General features: G+C 34.2%; 1 pseudogene across 1 annotated transcript; it reads right to left on the reverse strand.

The window, feature by feature from the left end:
- Positions 1 to 9,699: 9,699 nt before the first annotated feature.
- LOC149263443 (serine carboxypeptidase-like 44) lies at positions 9,700 to 17,919 on the reverse strand (annotated as a pseudogene). Its single transcript, XR_016249677.1, has 10 exons — positions 17,325 to 17,919; positions 15,764 to 15,874; positions 15,583 to 15,675; positions 15,406 to 15,498; positions 14,637 to 14,722; positions 14,256 to 14,546; positions 13,398 to 13,531; positions 10,377 to 10,469; positions 10,083 to 10,200; positions 9,700 to 9,968 (listed from the first exon to the last, which is right to left on the reverse strand). The product of XR_016249677.1 is annotated as a serine carboxypeptidase-like 44 (transcript).
- Positions 17,920 to 22,394: the final 4,475 nt, after the last annotated feature.

Here is a 22,394-nt window from a genome sequence, read left to right on the forward strand (position 1 = left end):
AATTGTACACATACATGAGAGTTTGTGTGTGTGTGAACAATGAAACTAGCAACATGCATGAGTGATTGAACTGTATTGGTTGATTGCTTTGTTAACATGTATGATTGACAACTTGAGAATTTTCATTGTGCTTGAACATGCATGAGTGATTGACAAATTGAGAATTTTCATTGTAATTGAATATGCATGAGTGGTTGACATGTGTTGGTCGATTTCTTTGTTACATGTATGTTGCCAAGTTGAGAATGTTGATCATTTGCACATGCATGAGTGTCGACTTGTGTTGATTGTTGTCACATGTATGTCATATCGTCTTGGAAGAGTTGATTTTGTCTCGAAAGATGAAAGGGAGATATTGACAAATTATTGCATGAGAATGTGGAATTCTTGTTGTTTATGCAAAGAATCATCAAGTTGTTGTACATGCATTTGGTTTGACTTGAAATTTAGTTGTATGAAGAAGCATGTCTTGTTGACTTATGTTTAGTTGATGATGTTTTGTCGATTGTGTGAGTCGATATTTTGTACACCAATATGCAAGAGTACATGGCGATGTTACATGTTGTGACAATTTTTGCTTTGAAGGAGAAAAAGAAAAGGTCGTCGATTTGCATTTCTTGCATAATGTGTTTTTCCATTTAATGGTGTTTCTTGTGACAAGATGTCGCAGGATTTTGGAAGGTCCATTCTTGAGCAAGATGCTCATGCTTAGCCTTCATTCTCAAATCAAAACATGAGTACCATGTTGAACTAGAGGATGATAGAGGCAAGAAGCGACAGTGGAAAAGATGCCAAAAAGTTTGTAGCCATGGAAGATCGTTGTTTTGTGTTGACGCCAAGAAGAAAAAGAGATGGCAAATGCATTCTTCCAGATGTGGAATTTGGAACCGTGGAGGTAAAAGAATGGTCATTTCTTTTCTTGTTGTTATTGATATTGGAACTCATTGTTGTAGTTCACTCAGATGGGCTTAACTTGGAAAAGTGGTTTCCAAGAAGAAGCTTGCATCAAATGCATGTGTTGCAAAGGAGGAACATGATTCTCAGTGGGAAGGCTATCAGTCAGTTTTCCAAGCACCGAGGGATCACTTTGGTATAGTAGGGTGTATAATCAGTCAACAAGCAGCCAACAAGTGTTGGATTGGGTCAGCAGTAAAAGAAGAACAGTGGTTGAGGGACATAACCATTTGTAATGCAAGGCATGTCAGTGTACCCAAGTGGTTGTCATGGAGATCTTTCAAGTAGAATCAATTGATAGAACTTGGGAAGGAGAAGAGTATTTAGCTCTCATCAGATAACCAACTTTTGTGGGTCCAAAATCCCGTCAGTGGGAAGGAGTGATCGGAATCTGGATTAGGGGCAAGAAATAGCTCAAAAATAAAAGTGCTCGAAATCATACAAAACTTAAATTACCACGTTTGTCTTAGCAATACAATCCAAACACAATTCGTTTCGTTAAAAATGGAGTTCATATGAGGAATTTAGAGCTCATTGACCATTTCACCAAATAGTTAAAAAAAATTGCAGGTACTGCCCAATCAGCAGTCCATATTGCTGACGTGGCAGGTGATTGAGCAGGTAAAAGGTGGTAAACTTCCAATGAGGGCTCGCCAAGTGTCACCTTATGGTTGATTTCCAATTGGGTGATGTGGCGCAATTCTGTTGGTTTTGGATGGGCCAATGAGAGACCGCCACATGGCAAGCCCGGAGGGCACCACGTGGCACCTCCCAAATGGCTGAACAGGGTTTATGCATTTGGAAAAAAAATTTGGTGGAGGTCAGGGTCAAACCCACGACCTACCCTCCACAAGCCAACAACCATACCACTACGCCAAGCTATGTGGGTCTTGTTAAACAATGGATTGCATTTGAATATATGCTTTGTATTTAATGCGCAGTTAAATTTTTGGGTTAGCGCAGTTAATTGCGCTTAACCATTAAACTAATCCAGCTTATCATTTAATTTAATCCAGTGCTTAGTTTGGTGGAATTTTTGCAGAGTGTGCCAAATGTGGAACTATCCCCATTTTTGGGAAAACTTAACTAGAGTCCTTCCAGTTTTATTGGAGGTTTTCTAGACCAAACTGGAGAAAGCCATAGATTGTTGAGATTTCGACCAATTTTGGAAAATGAATAGTCAAATTTGGATGATTTTTGTAGGTTTTGAAGCTAAAGAATAGGTTGCAGAGGAAATAGAAGACTTCTATATGTGATTTTGCCAAAGGGAAGTTCAAGGAAGCCTAGGGCCACTAGGAAAGAGGTCATGCCCAAATCAGCCAGAGTTAGTTTTAAGAGATATAATAGCCATTCTTTGGGTTTTTGGGTCCTCTGAACCCAATAGTACAGTTTGCAAAGCTATTGGAGTGTAGCAGATGCTTGTAATTAGACATTTGACCAAATAATTCCAAGAGGGCTTAGCCATTGAAGGAGGTCCAATGAGATGTAGCCCAAGAGGATGGGGTGAACTCCTTTATTAGTTGTGTGTATGATTTTGCTATGTATTTTGTCTGCAATTTCATTTGTTGTACATTTTTTTTTAATCAGCTAATTATATCATTAAATCATACTCTAAAGACACATGAAACTTGACACCTAAACCCTTGTACACCAGGTTAAAATGAGACGATCCTAAACATATTTTAACTAATGAGGGAGCTTGCATAGCATTAACAAGTTTGCCTAATATTTCAAATCATTTTCTCCCACAGCAAGGCATCCATGCAACTATGGCCCTTTTCACGCAGTTCTATGCCAGCAAACCCAGATTGTGAGCCACTTTTTCAGGGCTAGGACTCAAGCCTCTACCTAGAACTTAATGAAATGTTTAGATATGATAAATAATAATGAAATAAGGCTACTAATGAAAACACTTGAACAAGGACTTGACCTGATTCCTTCCAGCCATGACAGGCATTTCATCAAACATATCATAAATATGTAATGTACAGGCCATATGAACATAAGGGCCTCATACATTTTTGAGATTCATCAAGAAGGTTTGATGCCCTTTCATAATAGCTGCATTATAATATATTAGATCATACATTCATTAATAGTTCATTTACTAATCAAAACATGATGAGAGCCATAACCAAAGTCTATAATAAACCATGCTTATAACCAACATATAACAATGATAAAAAAAGCCATTAAAACCACATATTAAAAAGTATATTTACACATGGAACACAAGAAGGAAAGAGTTGTTATTAACATATGAAAATTCCAACCAAGTCAGGGACTTCCACGTACCACCCGACCATAGATTGGGCTGAACCAAATCCTTCTTTCAACCAATCACTCCCTTGCCATATTCCAAGCATGAATATAGGACTCACAAACAGAACCAATCAAGGTTTCCTTAGTGTTTATCATGTATCCCGCCAAGGGATTCCTAGGCCCAAATAATAAACATACACTACATGATTTATTTCAATCTTGTCATATGCCAGTTAAGGGATCACTAGGCCCTAAATTAGCTTGGATGCCTCTAAATCTCTCCACCTAAACCGTGAGGAATTTATCTATCTCCACCCTCTAGGTTTTACCATGTATCCTGCCATTACCAGTCAAGGGATTCCTAGGCCCAACAAAGGTATTCACAACTAGGATTTACCATGTATCCCTCCATTACCGGTCAAGGGATTCCTAGGCCCAACGAGGGTATTCACAACCAGGCTTTACCATGTATCCCACCATTACCAATCAAGGGATTCATATGCCTTGTGATTTTCCTTGAGACCACCCCACTCAGTTTTGAAACCATCCAACAATTTAACTCAACCAGGTAAAATAACCCCATCACACCATGACTATCTGGAAATGGAAAGGCAAGGTTGAAAACCATTGTCACACCTGGAAAAAACCATGTTAATGACAACAAGAGAACCAAATACACATATGCATGTACCATGCATGCCAAAACTAGCAAGGAAATCATACATGTAACTCGATACTTGCAAGTAATCCTGTTGTAGCCACTTGATCCAACTCTTCCTTGCTTGATCTTTGCTTCCCTTTGTTTTCTTGTCCTTCTTTTGCCTTCCTCCAATGCTAGAGTGCTCTAAGAATACTCTAAGTGTATGAGAGTATGAGAGAGTAGAGAGAATAGAGAGAGAGCTCCAAAACTGAACTGACAAAAAAGGTTGTGAATTGATCCTCAAAATCCTTTTTATTAATGAGGCCTCGATTTTCTTCATTTTCCATCATTTTTCCTTCATTTTCCTCCTCACATGCAACATATGACCTTTCACCTTCATTTTCTCCTAATTTCCATTATTTTCATAAATAAAATGTTAATTAATGCCTCTTTGCCTTTCCAAAGCCTTTGTCATTGCCTTTGCCAATTTCCCTTAGCCATAATAAACCAAATGAACACCCACACTAGGATGTTTTTCCCCAACATTTAGCTTGGAATACATGTCCCATGACCTTGGTCTTATTTTTCCTTTATTAACTTTATTCCATGGATTTTTAACCTAGGGTCAAGTCAGGTATGTGTCTGAATCCCTTATGGGAGGGCCTAGAGAAATACGATATTATGGATAGCACCATCCATTAGTGTAGGAGAGTAGAATATTTTATTTGTTGAGAGTGAATTACTACTATGTGTTTGTAGTAGAGTGTTTTCCATCAACTTCTTATGTTTTTTGTGTGGAAGGTGACTTATTGAGGTGAGATATGCATTGGAAGATTCGGATCTAGATCCATGATCATCCAAGGGGGGAGTCACTTATTGTGGAAGATAAAGTAGCATTGACATTGGTTGTCATTGTTAAGAGAGTTGAACTAGATTGGTGGTCAATCATCTAAATAAAAGTGAGATCTCATTTTCAAATCTATTGGCCTACGAATATACCTCAAAGAAGACACGGTGTGTAGAGTTTTAGCCAATCCACCAGTAAGGTAAATAGCCATGCAAATTTTCAATTACTATTGTGAGGTGATTTATTGAGGTGAGATATGTGTTGGAATATTTAAATCTAGATTCGTAATTGACTGAGGAGAGTTTCCTTCTATAGAGGAAAACCAATTTTTGGTGATCATAGATTAGAACATGCATGATGGAAGTTTTGGCACTAGATTGTTGGTTTCCCTTGTTAGGAGAGCTAAACTAGATTGTTGGCTAATCACCTAACTAAATATCAAATATTATTTTTAGCTCTATTGGCTTGTGAAGATCCCTCAAAGAAGACATGTGTAGAGAGTTTTAGTTGATTCACTGGTGAGATAAATAGTCATGTAAAGGATGTATTAGTGGAAAACTTCGTTGTTGGGAAAGGAAGCAAAATAATCTGCATCATGTTGTCAAACGAACCAATGAGGTGCAAATTCCAGTGTTGTACAAAGTCTGTGTGTCTGATAGTTAAGAGGTGATCAGGCGGGCTTGAGGTATAGGCCTTCTATCCAAGACTTGCATCATATAGATAGTCAAGTGGAAGGAAGGCCACTTGTATCACAAGTGACTCACAAGCCAACTAGAGATATGCACAACATATTAATTAAATTAAAGGCATCTATTGTTTCAACATTATGAATTTCCTAGTTCATAATTTTCCATAAGTGACATGTATTTTGGCCTTATATTTTGACTTATACGGAAATGATTTAGTAATAGAATCAGTAAAGAGCATAAGTTATTCTATAACATGTGGTTCTATTAAATGCAAAGAGAAAAATGAGGAGGTTGAGCTCATTATTTTATTAATGGTGTCTTGTTAAAATGAATGGCACAGTGGAGTTTTAAAAGAGTTGTGATTGATTTGTGTATTAGTGGTCACATTCACATGGGTGAATGGTATTTTGCATATGCCTTTATTGAAATGCAATGAGAGCTAAAAAATAGTTGAGGAAGTGAGTGGATTTATATTTGGGGTATATGATTGCTACAAATGCATGATGGTAACTTTTGTAAATCATTTTTAATATTTGTTGTACTTGAGTTGAAATTTTCTAATTGAGAAAACGTGTTATAGAGGGTGCGTGATCTATTGTACCCATCACCCAAAATTTTTGGTCCAAGTTGTGAAAGTTTTGATTTCCCAAGTGTTCTTTAAGCCATATTGATCTAGGCCTACATGCATTAGTGTTGTAGCACATGTAATCATGTAGCATGTATCCCTCATATACATAGAGAGGATGTGACATCATGTGATGGAATTAACCACTAGGTAGGTAAGAGGGTGAGGTGTACTTGTATGTTAGCTTGATGCAAAATGGAGAAGTTGTCATTGATTAACAAGGCGAATGTGAGATGGAATAATCTTACAATATGAGAAGGTTGGGATCAAGTTGTGATTAAGAGAGTTTAAGATATTGGTGAACCATGTAGGTGAAAATAATTCTTAGAGAACAAGTATAGTGAATGGCACCCATGAATCTCGATAGATGGATTTCTTTGTGTATGGTCATCAATAATCAATTTTATACGGATATAAAAAGGAAGAACCATAAATTTCAATGATAAGCCCAAGTGAATATGATGTATCCAAATGAAAAACCAAAACATGGCCAAGTAGGAATGAGGAGATTGCAATAAGAATAGGAAGGACATGGATGTGATCTTGGATGCAACAAAGAAGAAAAAGATGGTGACACTGCATGTGGAATTCATGTGGCAACATCAAAAGAAAAGTAATTATGGAGGAAAAACAAGGTATATATTGTGAGTTGTATGGAATAATAACATACTCGATACCATATTGTAATGTGAGTCACATATTGTATATTAGCAATTTTGTGGCATCATGTTTGACTTGATGTATTGGTCCTAGAGAATGTTTGAGTATGTACCTAGTATCTCCATGAGTGGAGTTTGTAATTGTATGTACATGAGTTAATAATGTATACTCATAAAATTTGTTATGTTGAAAATCTTGTGGTGCTATGAAAACCACTTTGTAGAGGAAAATTCATGGTCATCCAAAACAATTAATGCAATATATGTTTCATGGTTAGCCAGTAACCATTTGATGTGATTTATTCTTTGTGGTAAGCAAAAACCATTTGAGATGTGATGGTGGAGGGTTATCCACAAAACCCATAGATGAAATGTCATAATATGGTTATGGGCCAGCCAAAGAAAACCCACAATGATGACTAAAGATGATGTAGTAGGAGTTAAATGCATCAATATGAAGATTTGAGATTCAAGGATTGTTGATTGAAGCATGTACATGAAGTCGCATATTATATATTAGCAAGTATGTGGCATCATGTTTGACTTGATGTATTGGTCCTAAAGAATGTTTGAGTATGTACCTAGTATCTCCATCAGGGGGGTTTGTAATTGTATGTACATGAGTTAATAATAATGTATACCCGTAAAATATGTTATGTTGAAAAGTTTGTGGTGGTATGAAAACCACTTTGTAGAGGAAGATTCTTGGTCATCCAAAACCACTGATGTAATGTATGGTTCATGGTTAGCTAGTAAGCATTTGATGTAATTTATTCTTCATGGTAAGCAAAACCATTTGAGGTGTGATAGTGGAGGGTTATCAACAAAATCCTATAGGTGAAATGTCATAGTATGGTTATGGGCCAACTAAAGAAAACCTAGGATGATGACTAAAGATGATGTAGTAGGAGTTAAATGCATTAGTATGAAGATTTGTGATTCAAGGATTGTTGATTGAAGCATATGGATGAAGTCACATATTTATATTATGCAAGTCTGTGGCATCATGTTTGACTTGATGTATTGGTCCTAGAGAATGTTTGAGTATGTACCTAGTATCTCCATTAGGGGAGTTTGTAATTGTATGTACATGAGTTAATAATAATGTATACTTGTAAAATATGTTATGTTAAAAAGTTTATGGTGCTATGAAAACCACTTTGTAGAGGAAGATTCTTGGTTATCCAAAACCACTGATGTAATGTATGGTTCATGGTTAGTTAGTAAGCATTTGATGTGCTTTATTCTTCGTGGTAAGTAAAAACCATTTGAGGTGTGATGATGGATGGTTATCCACAAAATCCCATAGGTGAAATGCCATAGTATGGTTATAGCCCAGCCAAAGAAAACCCGGGATGATGACTAAAGATTATGTAGTAAGAGTTAAAATGCATCAATATGAAGATTTGTGATTCATTGATTGTTGATTGAAGCATGTACATGGAGGGGCATGCTACTAGACCAACAATTGGGATGGTTACCCATGCATATTTTTGAGAGTATACAAATTGTTGTATACTCTCAAAAATCATCACAAGAACATCTTGTGGCTCTAAAACTCCTCTATTTGATAGTAAATTGACTTCTAAGTTATAACACTTTTTTATGTGAATGAGTGGGATAAAGGTATAGAAATTCAAAATGATTTTGAAATGACAAAAATATGTGAAATTAACGAGGAAGATGAATGAGAGACTTTCATGAGGGATCGTAAAATTGTTTTCTACCACAATCATTAAATTGTATTGTTCCTTATGAGGTGTCATTAAGATTCATTAAAAGGTTGTTAAAGCCTTCATTTCACTTCATTATCTAACACTTATCCTATAAACTAAGCATGATAACTTTTCTAGTTACCTATAAAATCAAAGAAAACACCCCATTCTATCCATCTTTAAGTAAATTAATTATCTTAATAATTAAAAAAAAAATCATGTAAATAAATTATAATAATAATCCCCAAATAAACTCATACCTTATCCAATTAACATCATTTTTTTACAAATATTCAATATGAAAGAACTAAAAACTCAGATGTACACTTAAATATCCAAATAACATCATATTTTTTTTACAAATATTCAATATGAAAGAACTAGAAAACTCAAATGTACACTTAAATGAGTCATCATGAACTTACCCATTCCACAGAACTCAAAAATTATGTTTTGGATAGAATGACTTTTATTTATATTTATTAAAACAATTGCACTCTAGAGAGTATGTATAGTGAGATCATTTATAAGAATAAAGTTATTTTACTTATTTATTATTTAAAAACAAATTAGATAAATAAATATATCTTTAAAAAAAAAAAATAAAAATAATTTTATATTTAGAAATAAAATTTCTAATAAATTTATTAAATGAAAACAATTAACATTTACCAATATTAATAAAAATTAACCATTTTAATAGATCATATAAAATTCACCACTATTAATAAATAAATAATGATATGATTGCTCATTTAAATAATTTAATTAACTATTATTATATTATAAAATATTAGATAAATTGTGAAATTTCAACCATAATTATAATAATTATTATTATAATATAAATATTAAAATCCATGTTAACTAAATTATTATTATTATTATTATATATAAATATTAAAATCCAGCCTAACTAAATAATAATTATTATATAAATATTAAAATCTATATTAACTAAATAAAATAAAATAATAATAATAATAATCAAAAATAATTTCAAACCTAATCCAAACGTAAATAATAATAAAATAGTATAACATGAATGCCATGGCAAAATAATATTAAGACCATGGTGAATACCACAAAACATAACTCACCAATTTAGCATGCCAAAGTCAGATATATAACATTGTCTCCAGACTTAAATGAAAGATGGATTCACTCAACATGGCAGTAATTTATCGTTACTCTTTTGAATAACATTTCATTAGTTATTTGTTCACCAATCATGCTGAAGGCACTTGTTTAGACTCTAGAGTCAAAGCCAGAGTTAAATGGTTTTTATACAATTAAGAACCGAACACATATCATATATATATATATATAAAATACTTATTTCTGAATATGTTCTTAATGTTTTACAGATTTGCTCTATGTGCTCGAGTAGATTTTAGAGACTCGTTATGCTATAAATGATGGCTTACAGAAGGTAAGCGTCGAGGTAATTGCTTGCCAGATAAGAACCTCCGAAACAAAATCAATGCCCTTTCAGGCTGAGCATAGGGAACCATGTGCGCTGCACCTCTCACTGTCGCATAAACAAGCTGTTCATATGCTTCAGTCCATCCACCCACCTGCAAAAGTCAAAAAATCCAGCAACTAATGTATTGCCTTTGTAGACAGTCTTTCTAAATATTTAATTTTCAGTCTTCCTGTTCTGTAATATTCCCAAAGAATGGGTTTCTTACCTGTCCATGAGCATACCAAGCACTATACGGCATTATAGGTCGGAGGTTCGAATCTTTAGCGAGCTTGCTCATCTGACTTCTGGTTCCGGTTAATGGCACCACTGAATCTTGATCTCCACTGAAACTTTCATTTCCATGTATTAGAATTAAAAAGTAATGTAACATTTCTACACAGTAAAGAAAAAACAAATATTAAACATCATTTAATAAGTTAATAATTAACATAGCCTTAAACATAGAGTCAGAATAGTAAGTGTCAGAGTAATATTGATTCCATGAAGGGGGGAACAGTACCTGAAGATCCATACACGTAAACCCTGCTTCAAAAGGTTGGAAAGTATGGGAAGCATGTTTTGCAATTGATCGTCGAATTTGTAATCAACAACCCTAATTACATATGCGAAACAACAATTTATCACACATCATCAGACAGACCGATTAATTATTCTTAACAAAGATTCTTTGTAACACTTCATCATCAACAAAACATATTAGAGGACAGCACTAAGTAGTGATTACAATTCATGATTAAGGTTGAGAGGGTTGTTTTTATGTTCTAGGGATAAAATGGATAGGAAAAAAGGAATTTAAAAAAATCATGAACCACTCTAGTGGGTTGAAAAGAAAGCAATAAAAAAGTCATGTATTTAAAAATGCATAAAAGTATGGAAAAATAACAATTTTAATTAGAATGGTATAATTTAGTTAAAAAAACATAGTTTAAAAAAGATTTTAGAGGAAAAAAAAAAGTTATGAAAAATTTAGAAAAAAAACTTTATTTGATAAAATATTTAGACTTTACTCAAACCAAATATAAAGTCAAAAATCTCTTACTCCCTAAGAACAACTACCAATGTATCTTAATCGCATATTTTGAAATATTTAAGATTCTCGAAACAAATTACAATGAACACTTGACTTGTGAAGTCCAAAACCCGCTGAAGTGATGTAAGAGCCCTAAGAAAAAGTTCAAAACCTCCTCAAGTGAGGTAAGAGCATTGGCTTCTTCCAAGGCTAAAAATAATAAACTTATTAAATAACTAGGTATCGTGTAGTAAATCAATGATTAGTTTATTGGTTTTATATTTAATCGGTTAGATAATACATTATTCTTATACCATAAGTAAAAACAAAAACAGTAAACCAACCATTAACTTACTACATAATACCTAATACCTATATCAAGACACAAATATACCTTTAATATGGAATATCATGCAGCAGATATTAAACCACCTAACGAGCACCTGAATTCTCAAGGACATATTATATTAGACAGCACAGGAGCAGCATTTAGTATAGAATAACTAAGTTGGTCCTGTGAAAATATACAAGTATCGTTTTTGAAAGCGAATACAGTTGCATTTGATTAAGCATGTCAGGCACGCATGCAGAAACAATGTGCATGGCTTTGAAAGCGACAATAAATTAAGGAATTTATTTGCAGCAAGTGATAGGCCCTCGAAAATGGTATAACAGCTCTGCAAAGGAGAAAGGGAGGCTTTCATTTTATATTCCTGGAGACTCTATCCAGCCGAATGAACTTGGCCATGACCATTGACCACCTTGGCCCGCGCTCAAATTGCACAGAGCTTTCCATTGACAACGACTGCAGCTGCTGTAAGTCGACTGCCAATATAATTATGTCTGCTCGCAATTAAAGTTTGAGCACACGGCCGCTTGCGTATGAGAAAAGGCAGGGAAGCCAACGGTGGGGACGGCACTGCAAAGACTTTATCAGAATTGTACACAAAAAAATAAATAAAGGAGGAGAGCAGATGATTGCGATTTGCCCCTCGTCTGCCAATGGGAGGACATTGTAATAAAAGCTTACCATAATCGAGAAGCCCAAAAGTTTTTATAAATTTTGTTGCGCGCCTTTAAAAGCTCCGGCGACAAAGCCAGATGCCCAGCCGTTAATGGCGATTGAAAAATTAACCCATAATCACGCAGCCCTGAGCGCCCTGTATTAATTAACAGGCACGTCCAGCAGCAAATATGCATTAATGATGCTCGTGATCTGAGCGGGTTTATAATAGCATTGATGGGGGACCTTAGGCATCATATAGACACAAAATTATTATTATGAAATTGTAGAGTGTAGGGCACGTCCAGTAGCAACACATTTGTGAATATGCATTAATGATGCTCGTGATCTGAGTGGGTTTATAATAGCATTGATGGGGGACCTTAGGCATCATATAGACACAAAATTATTATTATGAAATTGTACATTGTAGGGCACCTACAGTATAGATTGTCCTGAATTTTGAGCCAAAAAAGTTGACAGCAACTCTTCAGTGAAAGAGACAGTTCAGAAATAATAGTGTTTTTGGACAATTCTATTTTATGTACATTACACAGATTCATAGAGCAGTGGACACTGTACACAAACATCATTTTCAAAATTGATTCAAAATCATAAACATTGGGTAGGATCATTACACTGAAATTGATTCAAAATCATAAAGATTGGGTAGGATCATTACACTGAAATTGAGATTTTGAAATTTTTAGGGTTTTATTTCAATTTTAAAAAATTTAGTATTAATTAATTTATTTTATATAAAAAATATAATTAATTAATTGTTTTAATTATATATAGTCAAAAACAATTTTAACAACAAAAATTAAAATGTAATAAAAAATTCAAGTGGTTTGGACCAAAAACTCTAATACATATAATAATTAGACAACTACTCCAATACTTATAATAACAACTAATTATTATAGGTATTGGAGTAGTTGTCTAATTATTATTTATATTAGAGTTTTTGGTAGGAACCATGTGAACTTTTTTTTGTTGTTAAAATTGTTTTTACTATATATATAATGATTCAACACTTTGAAAAATCTCTAAAACCCTAGAATTGTGAAGAGTTCACACATTAAACTTATAATTCCAACAAATATTTTTTTAATACTATGCAAATAAGACAAAAATATATCTGAAAAGCTCCCAAATTTATAACAAATAATTCAAAAAAATTAACCCATCTACCTTTTTTCTAGACAAGTAATTCAAAAAAAATCAAGCCCATCTACCTTTTTTCTAGACAAGTAATTCAAAAAAAATCAAGCCCATCTACCTTTTTCTAAATTTTAGCATTAAAAAAATGTTTGAATTTTAAAAACCTTAAACTTCCAAATCACAGAGATGTAATCCTTCTTTCTCTGCTTAAAACTTGTACTTCACACCAGGCATTAATGACAAATCTCTCTGTGCTTCAAGCTTTTTCACCAAGTTTGCCAGCATTGATGGTTATCTATTTATAAATTGCATTTTCTGTCATAAAATGAATACAGAAGGCGTACCCACTGCAAGCTTCCCACGAGTATGGAAGGCGTGTAATGTTTGCATGGAGAGCTTCTTGAACTTGGCGCCGGTTGAAATAGGACGTTATCTCATCGTCGATACACACGTCGATCCCGTCCACCCTATGCGTCATCTGCTCAAAACATGGTAGCTCACCATTAAATGAATACATGCAGACACTCAGATTCCGTTTCGAATTTCCAACTTTTTAAACTGTTACTGTATTCGTTTGATTTCTTCTCGTTTTGGATTTGTCAAAATACAAAAAACAAAAGTACAATAATAACCATAGTGTTCAGATAGTTAAAAAAATTATTTATTTTTTTCATCAATTTGAAATTTGATATATTGATAATATATTTTTTAAAATTTTAGGTAATTCATCAGAGTTAAATTATATTTCATTAAAATTGAGTAGGGAATATTATCCAAAAACAATTTTTATTTCGTTAAAATATATATTTCAATAAAATTTTTATAAAAATCATTTTCATTTTTATTGAATGAATTTTTTTTTTTTAAAAACAACATAATAACGCAAAACTCAAAAACATTTAACTAAAATAAAAACCTATCCCTTTATAAATAAAAGTGACAAAAACTATCCCACTACTAAATAACCAGTACAACAACTATCCCACAACTAAATTATAACAAATCTAGGACTAAAAAAATAAAAAAATCAATTGAGTTTTTTTTGCCATATCTTCGTTTAATCTACACTATTCAATATCAGCAATATGATAATACTTATCGACTTAAATGTTATATTTTACTGCATACTGTTACAGTTATTACATGGTTTTTAAATAAATACTTAAATTCCAGAATATAGACCTCTGGATGAGACTACTTACCAACTTACGCAGGAGCAACGCCTGTCGCGCAATGGGAGGGGGGCAGATATCCAGCGTAACGTCGTACATGTTGATGTTACCACCGACCTCGTCGCGCGCTGCGCCGACGAAAAACTGGCAGCTGCCCACCTGTGTCTCATCGTCGCGCGCCGTTGCCGTCGTCTACACCGTTGTTAAAGTCGCAGGCCGACGTAACGCCATGTAGGTTTTGTCGGAAATAAGGCCATGCGACCACAGGAAAAAATAGGTCGCGGTCGTATCGATGCCATAGTTCAGTAGAGGATTGCCAATCTGCAACAAAAGGGAGCCCGGAAGTTCATGTTAGCCGCGGCATTAAATGTTAGAAGAATGGAGAGATTCCGTCGTGGAAAGTTGACGTACCGTGATGGCTCTGAGATTGAATTTATATCCACCGCGATTCGTGTTGTGTCTCAGAATTTTTTCTGCTAGTTGCGGTATATAATGCCCTGAGAAGCGACAGAAAAAGAATGGGTTGGTGAGTAATTTATGAAAAATCGAATAGTCAAAAGGCAATAAATAAATGCCTTGCTAATGAGCAGTAAATGTGTGGGGTTGTATTGTATATATTTACCCAAAATTTAATAGTGGGAATATACAGTCTCGTCCATTTATTGCTTTTAGTAAAGCCAATAATTTTCAGCCTTGTCAAAATTAATTTTATTCAATTATATATAAAAAACATGCTACTATATATACTGTAGATTTGAGGAATATCCTAGAATATCCTAAAATCCAATGGTAAAAAAATGTTTCTGTGAAGATTCCTGGATAATTCCATCCCTCTTATGATGCTCAAAATCCAAGATCTGCACTTCAACATAAAGATGTCCTATAAAACATAATTATATTAACCAATGTACTTGATATATGTTGGTCCTCATCATTTTTTACATGATATTATTTAGTATTAATTTACATAATAATTTTAATAAAAAAATTCTAAAAACTTTTTTTAATTATAAGATAAAGATTTAAGTTTAAAAAAAATACCAAATATACAACTATCCGTATAAAAAAATTGCGATTTCTTAGTAATTTCAAAATTACGATGTTTAACATATATAGTCAAACAACCAATTAAAACTGGTCCAAATAAAAATAAAAATAAAAACAAAACATTGGGAGGTACCTGCGTAGCTTTCTCCGGTGATGACCAGGTCCCGGGTCTTGTACTCTGGAAACTTTTCGTACCATTTGAGTAGAAATGTCAAGGTCTCATTCGCTGTTTGATGGATACAAAGCGGGCGGACGTATTATGGTTCCAGTTCCAAAAGGGCAAAAACAAATGTGGAGGACAGATACATACCCACTCTTTCGTCGTTGTAATTGTAGGGTGATGTGCCATTCGAATAAGACCACCCCACTCCAGCGGGAGAATCCAGGAAAAGAAGATTTGCCACTGCCAAAACAAAAATAGTACTCAGAGCATAGCGAAAAGATTTGACCGAAAACCAAATGGTCACTGCTTCGAAAAAATGCGTGCGTACCTTTATTCCAGGAATGCGGATTTCTCTTCAACCCCATTCGGCCCCCACCGCGGGGATAAAACGGCCCTAGCTCTGTAAATGCTCCGCCGCCTATGGAAGAACACCCCGGTCCTGCAAAACGGAGCCAATTGATCCACAAAATTTCGCCCACACCTCTAGAGACAATGAAATCTAAACATAATATACCAATTTATTTTTTGGGTTCGAAAAAAAATGGATTAATTTTTTTTTTTAATCTAAAATCAAAATTTTCATTTTTTAAAGCTAAATCTTCATATTTTGTTATCCAAAATATATTTTCAATTACATATATAGATTTAATGCTATAAACAACCCCTAAAGCACGGGGACATATAAACTTCAATTAACCTATAAAAGAAGAAGAAATTTATAATTTGAAAAACACAGAAAACTTCGCCTATGCTTGAAATATTTTTCCTTAGTCCCTATATAATTTTTCAAACAATTTATCCCTTCTTCTTTTTCGAATGCCACATATTATCAGAGTGAAGTGCCCAAAAGTAAATGAAACTTCAGTCTCTTCATATTATTTTTTTCCAGGGAGAAATCGAACAACTGGATTGAATGTAAGAAATTCATGGGAAGCCCTGTAGTGTAATTTTTATAATCAGAATATTTATAAAAGCAGAGGCCACAAGATCATGGTACATTGAAACTTTTATGCTCTTGTGGATCAGCACTTACAACGAAAAGATATACAAAAATAGTTAAAAATGGATCCGTTTATACAATCAAATATAACACAAAAATAGTTAAAAAAAAATGGATCAGTTTTTACAATCAAATATAACACAAAAATAGTTAAAAATGGAAAAGATTCATAGTAAGAAAAACACAGAAACCTTAACTTCTTCCTCGGACATACCTTACCAGAAACATTTTTTTCTCTGAATCAACATTCTTGCAGGTTCAATGTCACTGAATAACAGAGAAAATGCATTCAACGTACAAAAATAAATGAAACTTTAATCTGTTGATATTTTTTTCTGCCAGGAATCGAGAGCCTCGACTGAATCAGAGGGCATCCAGCTTCAAAAAGAAATATTTCATTCATTTAATTCAAACCATGTAATAGTGCAAAATGAATTTTTGTAAAAAAATTTGTGTTCATCAATTTAATTTTTGGAAAAAAATTGTGTTTATCAATGAAGTTTGTTCTACATTTTGGGCAGGCACTTTATATATCAGAAATATTTATAATAGACCTTCAATCCATCACAACAATGAGGGGAGTGTCCACCCAAATGTAAAACTAAACTCTAAAACACAGTTATTATAAAATTAAACTAATAGTTAAATTGAATTACCAAAATCCACCATCATGCCAGGGATCAAGATGATGAGTAGAGTATCCACCCAGATCATGAGTGGAGTGTCCACTAAAATATCCGCACTATTATTCACCCATTAAAATGATGAGTGAAATATCCATCCAAATGATAAAAAAACTAATTAGCAAACGCCGTTATTTTCAAAAAAAAAAAAATCTACCTGACATTAATCTAACAGTTGAATCGAATTACCAAAATCCACCATGTACCTCCATTAAGCCAGAGGGCGAGAGGGAGGGAGCTGGCGTTCCGCTCCGCTTCAACAAAATAATAAAAGAGAGCGGTGCCCACAGCTTCATCCACGGTCACATACCCAGAATACTGCTTGAACGAAACCAGAGGCTGGCCAGGCAGGCGGGTGACCAGATCTTCCCTGGGAGCAGCCATAACAGAAGCAATGGCCAGCAAAAAGAGGGCCATCCGCCGGGCCCAAATCCCACTTCCCATATTCCTTCACAGCTCAGGCCTGCAACGATTTTAGCTCGTGAGCGCACAAGAATTAATGGGCATGGGGCATTTTCTTTGCCCTCTCTCTCTTTCTGTCTGAGTAGAGGGTGAAGTTGAACAGTAACTTTATGTTCGGAGAAACAGTTCGTACGAATCCCGTTTGAAATCACCACCTCGAATTCTCACCCGCACTGCCACTGCCACTGCCACTGAGACTGCTGCTGTTACGGCTGTGATCGTATTTAATGCAGTGGGAAATGGATCGATCGAATCTGGCTTTTCATATACTCTCTGACAGGGCCCCAAAATTGAAGGATTTAATGGGGGCGTTTAGAGTAGGTAAACTGTGAATCGCCCGTGGCTTATGCGGAAATATCTGCCGTGTTAATTGGGCGGTTAAAGGAAAGTTCTCCCTCCACATTCGAGTTGTCATCACCGACGCCACGTTATTCGCGCGGGACTTTATGGCTGTCAATTCTTCCCCAAATCTATTATTTACCACCATTCTCTGCTTTTTGACCATGACCTACACTTTCCTCTGGTCAAAACCCCCAGCCGCCCGCCGGCACTAGGGCCCTGGCCCCTCACTCAACATCTAATTATTAAAAAGAAATCAAAGTTATTTGAAAATTTAATTGAAAACTTATTTAAACGCTTATAAGAATAACAAAATTTATAAAATATTAAAATTTATTTGTCATTTCATTGAATTTTTGTTGGATTCTGACCAATAGAATTATTGAATAAACTAAATTTTTTTTCCAAAAAGTCTTACTTAAAGCTGACTAGTTTAAATTTATTATTTATAAATATAGAAATATTTTTTTAACTCTTGATTTTAATTTTAATAATATTTATTTTATTTTTGAAAAATAATTTAAATTGGTAATTTTTTATAATATATTATTTTTTGTTAAAGATTTTATTGTTGTTTTTAGAATAATAATGAATTTTAAATTATAAAATTACTTTTCCTAGGCCTTTTAATATTTCAATATTTTTTTATTAATAGTTATATATGGTGAGCAAAGAAGCTTTTTTGCTAGCTTGTATGGGAATTTATGGTCCTCAACTAGAAAGTTTGATGTTTCTATTAGTAAACCCACTTCTCTTTGCTAGCTTGTATGGGAATTTATTCTTTGCTAGCTTGTATGGGAATTTATGGTCCTCAATTAGAAAGTTTGGAGTTTGATTTTATTTATGGTTTTAATCCTTTGTTTGGGAGTATTTGTCATGTCTTTTGGTCCTCAGAAGAACTCTCTGCTTGGTTTGAGATGGGGAGGATTTGCAAGGGGTATTCCTGGGCTTTTTATTGTGGTCTTTCGTGGATTTATAATGCCAGTTAGGTCATTGTGAGTCGGTTCTTCACTCAAACCTATGTCTGGAGGGTGGGGAAAACTTGGTTTCATTGCTCTCAGATATTCTATGTTTGATTGCATGTACTGCTCTAACACTTGCAGGCTCGAGTCTTGTCCTAGTTAATGTGCACCGCCCATGGGGTCATCTTCCAGTGTGTTGGCCTACAACCTGGTCAAGGTCTTTGGGGGCAGAAGTCTTGGGGTTTGTCAGTAATTGCCATTTCTATCCTTGTAAACTGCAAAGTCACTTGATGGCTCTTATAGCTTCAAACCGAGGGGGAAACACCAAGGGAGGTCACGATAGCAGGTAGGGATAGGGTCATGGTCGTGGTGGGAGTCAAGCCTAGCCTCACCCATCTAGTAGTTGAGGTCATAGAAACACAGGGGACTTAATCTTGGAAGAAGCTCAGTCCTATCGGATGAATACTCACCCTCGGACCCGCCATATAATTTTGGGTTGGGAGAATGAATTGAAGCAACAACCAGAAACAAGTGAATTAGAGTTTGATGAATGGGAGGATCTCATTCCGTATTCAGGCCATACTAGAGGTTGATATACCTAGTTCTAGCATACCCTTTTTATGTCTTGGGTGATGAAAAATATCTTGGAAAAAGCTATGCCGAACACCTTAGCAGGAATTTTGGGGCCAGCAACTGAAATACAGGAAATCCAAAGGGAATTCAAGATCATCTAGCGCCCGATACAACAACAAAATGCTTGCCTCAACCGCATCGAGAAGCATATTCCTTTCCTTGCCTTCCTCAAATTGAACTGTCAGGTTCCAATGCCGATGACCCAAGCCAATAGAATCTTTTGATGACTAGTAGTTTTCTTAGTATAGCTTAGAAGTTTAATTTTGATATGTAGCTATGACTAGTATGTAGTTTATGTTTTTTAGTTATAGGGGACTTAAAAACACTCAAGTTTATCTAGCTTTACAAAACATTCTCAGACTCTTAAAATTTTGGATGGCTTATAATGTTGTCAGATGGCCAACATACCTAGTTTCTCAATGGGTAGGTTGAGGCCATTTGACCATGGATAATATTATGTACTACCTGCCTGTTTTTTGAAAATGAAATAGAAAGGATATGTCGAGCTTACAAAAAAAATATTAATAATTTCAATATTTAGAGTTTTAGCTTGGTAATTCAAGTGGTTAAGAATACACTTTGTTCTCCTATCTATTTAGGTTCAATGGGGATTTTGTTATGTTAAAGTTATTGGAAAATGTTGCTCATTCACCATGATTTAAAAAAATAAAATCAATAGTAACAATATGTGACAAATTGAGATTAAATAATATCGCATTATTTGTAACAAACAATTGTGATATTATTATACACAAATAATAGAAAATGTATGTAAATCATAATATATATTTGATTATTTAATAAATGCTTGATCTCAAATGAAGTTGAACCCTATGTATAATTACCCTCTAAAGCATATTTATCAAAAGATGTGTTTTTAATTAATTAAAGAATATTATTATCCTCCAAAGTATATTTATCAAAAGAGTGTCTTTTAATTAATTAAAGAATATTATTATTATTATTATTCCCAAGGAAACAAAAAATATTACATTTATAGATGAATATACATATTACATAGACTTATAGGCCTAGAGAGGAGTGTTTTCTCAGTGTCCTTTTACTTTCAAAAAGGAATTTTGACCAACTAATCTTTGTAACCTAAAAGAACAAAATTTTGTTTCTCATACATTTTTTAATTTTATCCTTTTATTTAGATCCAAACAAAAAGTTTAGACAACATTTATAATATATAATTGCAAAACCATAATCAAACATGATAAAAAGCCAAGAGCAAAATGATGACTAAGGGTACTATACTTTGTTGTTGAAGAGTAGCATTCCTTCATTAAATTCTTCGTCAACATAGGTCCCTTCTTGAAGGATGAGTACTTGCTTTAAATGACTGAGCTAACTTAATCATTTCATGATTGATGTCATCATTAGATATCCATTCAAAATTTCTTTCATCTCTCTACATGTTATTTTTATGGGCCCCAATCCTAAATTATCCACTTGAATCTTATCATTATCCCAATTTATAACAAGTTTAGAGTCACCCATTACCTATATTCTCTGGCATCCCATATGGTTGGATAAAGAAAGAAGAGCACACAAAGCAAAAAATTCTTCCTTGTTGTTGGATCTTTTGTCCACTACATACTTCGCGTGAAGCAATGTAATTGGTATAAACAGAAAACAACTCCAACTCCTCCTTTCATTGAATGGCCTTGACTAGCTCCATCAAATAACCCCTATGGAGTCATCATCACAAAGTATTTTTTTCTCTATTGCTTTGGACAAACCTTGGAATCCATAAGGGACTTTAACACTATCTAAGTAGCCACATCTTGTGGTTTGTACAATAACCCCCCATTATTGTATATTTATTCAATAAATATAATGGGGTCCATACAAATTGTTTCCTTTATATGTGTTCTCGATTTTCTTTTATTATTTATCCTTTTTTATATTTTATTGTGTAGAGTCTTAAGTGCTTATGTTTCAATTTCATGTTATATTGTATAATGACACTTGGAGATAAATAAGGCTTTAAGCCATAAAAAAATTCCTGAAAAATGATCCTTAGGATTTCTATCCATAATAAGTCTCGAAGTCCAAATTCTTGACATCTTGACACTCTTAAGTCTCGATAACAAACATATTCTATAGTTTATAATTGGGAAAATGTTCATTAGTTAGTGAATATAAATTAAATGGATTTAATACCAAAAAATATTCCAATCCATGAATAATTTAGAAATTAATGTGTAGATTCAATACTACTCATGAAACTTACTAAATCACAAGACTTGAAGCTACTCTACTAATTGTGAAAGTTAATTCACCATCTAAAACAAGAATCATAGACATGCAAAAGGAAACATCACACATGCACATATATTTATCTAGGGGAAAGAAACTACTCAAAACCCCTTACTATATATATTGAATTAATCAGAGAGTAGAGAAGAAATACAATGCTTGCTCAAGCTTGAGCACACCTTGAAAGTGTATAGTATATCCCTCTGCCTGCTTGACTAAACCTAGCCCAACACTTAGCCATTTTCAAGCCTTCCCAAGCTCCTATTTCCTTTCATTGTTCCCTTGGGAAATTGCCCCTATTTTTTAGGAGTTTCACGCCAAGGAATTGTGCAATAGCCTTAGGTCAATCTATGATTGCATGCACCACCTGTACACATGGGAATATGCTGCAACTAATAGTACATTGCCTTGGAATCTCCTTCTCAACTGGGTAACTCTAATTCTCTGCATGCAACAATTATTTTGGGTTGATTGATCTGTTAATTGGTTAATCATTGAATGTGGTTGAAGTTCCACATCCAGAACTTGACCTCCACTAGTTCTTCTGATAGATAGAACTAGTTAAGCTGACAATAACTCAAATTAACTAAAATAGATTGCTACAAATTAGCAATT

Source organism: Pinus tabuliformis, chromosome 6 (genome assembly GCF_031772625.1).
Source record: "Pinus tabuliformis cultivar Carrire ecotype Pingquan chromosome 6, CPIR1, whole genome shotgun sequence".
Lineage (NCBI taxonomy): Eukaryota > Viridiplantae > Streptophyta > Pinopsida > Pinales > Pinaceae > Pinus > Pinus tabuliformis.